This window comes from Patiria miniata, unplaced genomic scaffold (genome assembly GCF_015706575.1).
Source record: "Patiria miniata isolate m_02_andy unplaced genomic scaffold, ASM1570657v1 HiC_scaffold_11, whole genome shotgun sequence".
Lineage (NCBI taxonomy): Eukaryota > Metazoa > Echinodermata > Asteroidea > Valvatida > Asterinidae > Patiria > Patiria miniata.
In genome coordinates, this window is record NW_024037049.1 from 1,502,512 (window position 1) to 1,508,511 (window position 6,000).

A 6,000-nucleotide genomic window follows, 5' to 3' on the forward strand; every position below is an offset into this window, starting at 1 on the left:
TGCAGTTTTATTTTATAATCTACGAGATATACTACAATCATGTACACTATATTACTGTACCGTATACAAATGCCCCGGATTTTGTTTTAAGGGAGGGGGGCACCGTTGGCATGTGACGTCATTTGTTATTTGTCCACCCACTGACAGTTTGCAGTCCAAACGTCACGAGCCTGCCGCACCCTTGAGGCCAACACAGGCGCGGATCGGGGGGGGGGGGGTAAGGGGTCGAACCCCCCCCCCCCCCCCCCCCCCCCCCCCAGCTGTGACACCATCCCCAACAAAAACATACAGGTATAATGTCCGTCTGTTCAAAATACGGACAGAGGCAACTTAGATAGGGGTATTATTTTGTACACCATTCTGTAATCCAGGGTTAATAATCGTCGAATTTTAACAGCGCCCCCTATGGTACCCCCAATTTATGATTTTACGGAGGCCAAGTGTCCGGAGAAAAAAAACCTGTGTACATTTTCAGATTTGTTTGCTGATGAAACCCCCTCCTGCGAACATTCCTGGGTCCGCCATTGCAACAGTGGCGTAAATCTATGCCGGGGACTGGGGGATGGGGGATAGCTAAACCCCCCAAAAAAATCGGGCCGTGAAATTCAAAAAGGGGGGGGGGGGGGGGGGGCTTGCTGGAGACCACATGACACTGGGGGCGCTGTTCATGATACAGATATATCAGTGGATTTCAAGCTTTTTGTACTTCTTGTACTCCTTTTCTCAGTACTATTTAATACATTTCGGCGGTTGGAAAGTTTGAAAAATACCTAAAAATCTGCCTTTTTTTTCTCTAAAAACGAAATGATGGGAGGGGGGGGGGGGTGATCCAATAGCCCAGCCCCCCTCCCCGGTCAAAAAGTGGGGCGGGATATATAGGACATAAAACAAACATTTGTGTACACCTTTTCCCCATACTGATAATTAATCGGTTGATTTTTGATACTTTATCGGTTGATACAGTATCGTGCAGGGAAATGGGGTCAAGTTTAACGGGCTAATTAGGCACTAATTAGTGTTCGGCTGAAGCCAATACCAAATTACATATGCCCACTATAGCATTATCTCGTAGATTATGAAATAAAATCTTACTTACTTCAACATCTCTAAAAGCGTTGGCAAATTGCGCGAAATGTGATGATTCCAATTATGCAGCTAATTTAATGGTGATTATCGCATCAAAATTTGAAATGAAATGGTCCCTCGGATGTGTAGTTTGATACGGCGTGGAAAAAAACTATTGTTATTTGTCGTTTATTTTGAAAAGTTCGTTGAATAAATGAAGTTGTCGTGCTGGAAAATAGATCACCTTTTTCCGCATGTGTTATAAATTTTGTTTTACTTCTTGCGAATGCGCGGCTAATACGCGGTTGAATACGCGGCCGGAAATCCGGCCGAATCCGTGGCTACCTTGAGTCAGGTCAGTGCGAGCGAAATGTTATACCAGCGAACTCTAGCATTCGGACGACAGAGGGCGTTATTTCGGCGGTAGTCTCCCATGCGTTGCAAAATTTGAGTCCGGCTTGCTCGAGCTCTTAAACTAAAAAATAAAACCTACACCGTAGGGCGGCCTACTACTACCCTACTACCGCCCGGTACCGGTAGCCTACTAGTATTCAACTGTCTGTAGACTAGTGCAGGGGTCATTTAGGTTTCGAGGTAAGTATCTCTTTGTTTAGCTTGACTCAACTCCAGGAGCACGTTTTGGCGGCCCTTGAACTGGAACATGTTTCTGGCGTCACAGCCGTGACCTGAAACATGTTTCCTGTGCACCGCGAAAACGACTGACCGGAAAATCGTTCATGACGTCATGTTACTACAGTCAATTGACCGGTTCCGCAATCGCAAATCGTCTGAAGCGTCTTGTGGCGAAAAAACGCGCTTTCACAGGAAGCTACCTATCTATAAATTTGCGCAAATTACTCACCTACTTCATGATATGAATAGTTTTCTGCGATCGTTTGAAAGAGAAATTTGCCAGGACATTTTGTAGAGGTCGGTGCTTTGACAGGTTCCGCAAACGTTTTCCGGTTTCGCAAACGGCGCCCTCTGTGAGACTGGACTGAAAATATTCCTTGTTTACTGGCCAAATCTATATCGTTTTTGCCCCGAAACCAGCCAAGAAAAGATGTGGATTATATTTCCCTGTGCATGAGCCAAGGTCTGCACATTATAATGCGTCCAAATTTACAAAATGTAACTCCATGAAGTTGTTCGTTTGATCTTTGTTCACGTTATAATTATTTGACTTGCTTCAATCTGTAACTAACTTCTTCTCATTGTCTTCTCTCCACAGGTTTCTTCAGGCTTGCGAGCTACAGTGCCTAGGGTGCTTTTGAGGAATCCTTGGTTTCATTACCAGAAATTATAGAATAATAATAATAATAATAATAAAATTAAATGACTTTCTTGCTTTTTGTGCATTCTGTCAATCATCTTGCAATCATTAATATTTTTCTTTTTGTTGTTGTCTTATTCTTATTTAGACACACTCTGACTTTGGATAGAACCAGACACAAACCTTGTACCGAATTGCTCCAGTTGGTTGTTTTTTTCTCACTTATAAGCACAGACCAGCTATTTATGAATTTGAATTAATATTTTCTCCAGGATCATTTTAATTCCTATGACACTTGAGGAAGTGACTGCATGGCTGGATGAATTGGAACTGAATCATTGTCTGCAGGGGAGCACTGTTTATTAATATTATTTGTTTATTTAATTATTATTATTTATTTACTTTTGTTTATTCCCTCCCCCTTTTTTCATTTTACTGTTTTTTTTTTGTGGGGGGGGGGGGGGAGTGTTTCAATTTGTTCAGGGTAAAAACACAATATGCTTAATTTTGTGTGCACCAACATCCAGTAGGGGGAACCTGGGGGCCGGGAGGGGAGGGGGAACAGGCCTCAGCAGGCCAGATACATACAGGCCACATACATATTGTTTCACGTTCAAATTAAATTTCACAAACAAATGAGAACAAATTGTTAAAAATGTCATAAATCCTATGGCTGTTTCATAGCAATGGCAATTTCTAATTATAATGTCGTTGGAAAGTTAAAGAGAGGGTTCAGTTACTCCTCATACGTTGTTGCACATATTAACTCTGTACGTGTATCATGCTTGGGCAACTGTATTAGCAAACCTCATCTACCGTTCGGTGATGCTCTTAAAAGAAAATGTCAACACATTCATCACGTACATCCCGATAACCCTTTCAATATATTGACATGTGATACCTGCATGTGTAAAATGTAAATTTAATACAAAACTAAAGCACTCAAGAAGCTACCCCTTTTAAATCCAAAATTATACCTGTCGTATAAATAAATGGTGATGAATCACAGAAATAGACATGTTCTGTGGGTTTTTCATGCAAAGTAGCATAGTTGAACACCTCACTTCTCTTTCACATGTACTGGTTAATAAAAATGTATGTAACACCTTTAAATGTATTGCCTTTATGACGCCTGCATGTCTGTTTAATTGTTATACACAAATAATTTAAGCACTCCAGAAGCTAGCACTATACAAAAAAAGAACTTGTCACATAAATAAATTAATTCAAAGGAATGGTGATGAAGACACACAGCTACATGTACTTTCACTATAATATTCAACTTCTTCTTGACCTTCACATGTAAAACTGAAAAAGATGTGCAGATGGCCTCTTATGGCCCATCAGGAGGCTGGCGTAATCTTCTTCTTTGTCTTTGGCATTGTCTGGATGAAACAGAAATTTTATATAAATCATTTAGTTTATGACCAAGTTGAGAAAAAAATTGAGAAATGGTTTATAGTTTTTGACAAATTTTGTGCTCCAAGAAAACAATCAAAATGTGTGTCTCTGTACTGACAAGAGACTGGTCTTCATTATGAAATATTAGTGTACCTATTTTTCTTTTTGTTTAAAAGGGTAAAGAGTAAGGTTAGAACCCACCGAAAAAGGATAATTTTAAATTTACTAAATTACTGGAAATGTCCTTTGGGTTAGAAACACACCTGCGTTTTATTTTCCATATTATTATGCACTATTTTTAATTGTTCCCCACAAACCTCACCTCCTAGCCTGGGCTGACTCATGCACCCTGGATGTGGAGAGTTGTAACTCTAAAATGAATCCAAACCCCTGAGGCACAACCGCTTCAACACCAAGTATGGGGTGAATTTTTTTAGAGCACAGGAAAAACGATTAGTGGGAATTTTGCTCACTAAGAAAGATTTTTGTATTTTAAATTTTGAAGTCCGAATTTTTTTTATCCAAAACCTACAGTGCTATCCGGAAGCTGGACAGAAACAAAATCATTTTGTTTCAATTTTTTTTCAATTATGCACTGAACACCCAGAAATGATCATCAAATTCAACATTTTTAAACAAGGATTAATAGAAATTCTAAAAAAAAAGAAAAAAAAGATTCATGCCAAAATAAATAATGTGCGCCGCGCTAGGGGGCCGTCATCAACAATACTTGTCAATAGCAGCACTGGTTAATACAGTCGCACCATGGCCAGTGTATTGTATAGGTAGTATGAATGCGTTTGCGGAACCGGCCAAACGACCAGCAGTTAATCTGGTGGGTATAGAAAAAAAATTCACAGACTTCAAATCTTATATTTGTATGGTGGAATAATGAATAATTTCCGAACAAGTTGCATCTATCGCCATGATTTAATTCCCCTGAACAATCGTGTAGCTGGCCGACAAACATGAAATCACGCTTCCGTGCGCGTTCCATTTTGGCAGTTCGTTAACGGCAAGTGACGGTCGTAGGGGATTTATTTTTAAATGTAAGTGAGTATCCTAAAACTAACACCATTTTTGAAAAGTAGATTGAATAACCTTTCCATCAGTACCAAAGTTTAAGTCCTTGGCGTTTTTGTCTTCCTGAAAACGAGAGCTAGTTTTCCGAAATTGCGGAACTGGTCAAATTGCGGAACCGGTCAAATTGCGGAACCGGTCAATTGACTGTACCTACTGCACTGCACACAACCCCAAAACAATCACGCAGCGACCGGACATGATTAACAGTAATATTCAAAGCAAAAGTGGGAGTTTTTTTATTATAGCGTTTCCCTTAAGTTCTAAAAAAGAGTAGGCCTGATATTCTGTATCAACTTTCATACCAATTGAAGGTAAAAACCCACGGAGCAACTATAGAATGCAGGGCCACGCCGGAGCAAGGTTTTTTTATTTTGCTTGGAGGCGTGGATGGAGGCCGGCGATGTGAGGATAGGAGTAATAGGCTACAATATAAGAATATGCAAACCTGCAAAAAGTACAGCGAATGCACTTGTCTTCTCATCAATGATCAGAATGGGAAGAGAGGGCGCTTGTACGTCGGGGCACGGAGTCGCGGAGGTGCGGAGCCGCGGAGTCGCAGAGACTAGTCGCGGGGCACTGGAGACGCGGAGTCGCAGAGACGCACGCCGCCGATAGAGGGCGCAATTCTCGGCGGTATTTTTTACAAAGGAAGGTTAAGGTAGGAGGGCGACGGGGCACTGGAGTCGCGGAGTCGCGGAGTCAGGGAGACGCGGAGTCGCAGAGACACGCGCCGCCGATAGAGGGCGCAATTCTCGGCGGTATTTTTTAGAGAACGAAGCATCCATATCCATTGTTAATTTCCTCGCAAAGGAAGGTAGGAGGGCAACGGGGCACTGGAGACGCGGAGTCGCGTAGTCAGGGAGTCGCGGAGTCAGGGAGACGCGGAGTCAGGGAGTCGCGGAGTCGGGGAGGCGCGGAGTCGCAGAGTCGCATAGACGCACGCCTCCACGCAGCCGTACGGAGGCGCGGATGTAGAGTGAAGTGGCCCTGCATGGAGGTAGGTTGACTGCAGCTCCACGCCTCCTCGCAGCCGTACGGAGGCGCGGATGTAGAGTGAAGTGGCCCTGCATTCTATAGTTGTACCAAACCCACTATTTAAACTCCATTTATGGTAAAAAGTAATGTCGTCTGCTAAGCTTTTTTACCTCTCCGCCATCTTGAAACATAAGTGAACCGAC

The 6,000-nt window shown here is 42.3% G+C and overlaps 1 long non-coding RNA gene across 1 annotated transcript; it reads right to left on the reverse strand.

Annotated features, from left to right (window-relative positions):
- Positions 1-3,489: 3,489 nt before the first annotated feature.
- LOC119741541 lies at positions 3,490-4,174 on the reverse strand. The gene is made up of 2 exons (XR_005272746.1): positions 4,062-4,174; positions 3,490-3,723 (listed from the first exon to the last, which is right to left on the reverse strand). It is a non-coding gene; the product is annotated as an uncharacterized LOC119741541 (long non-coding RNA).
- Between the last annotated feature and the right edge of the window lie 1,826 nt (positions 4,175-6,000).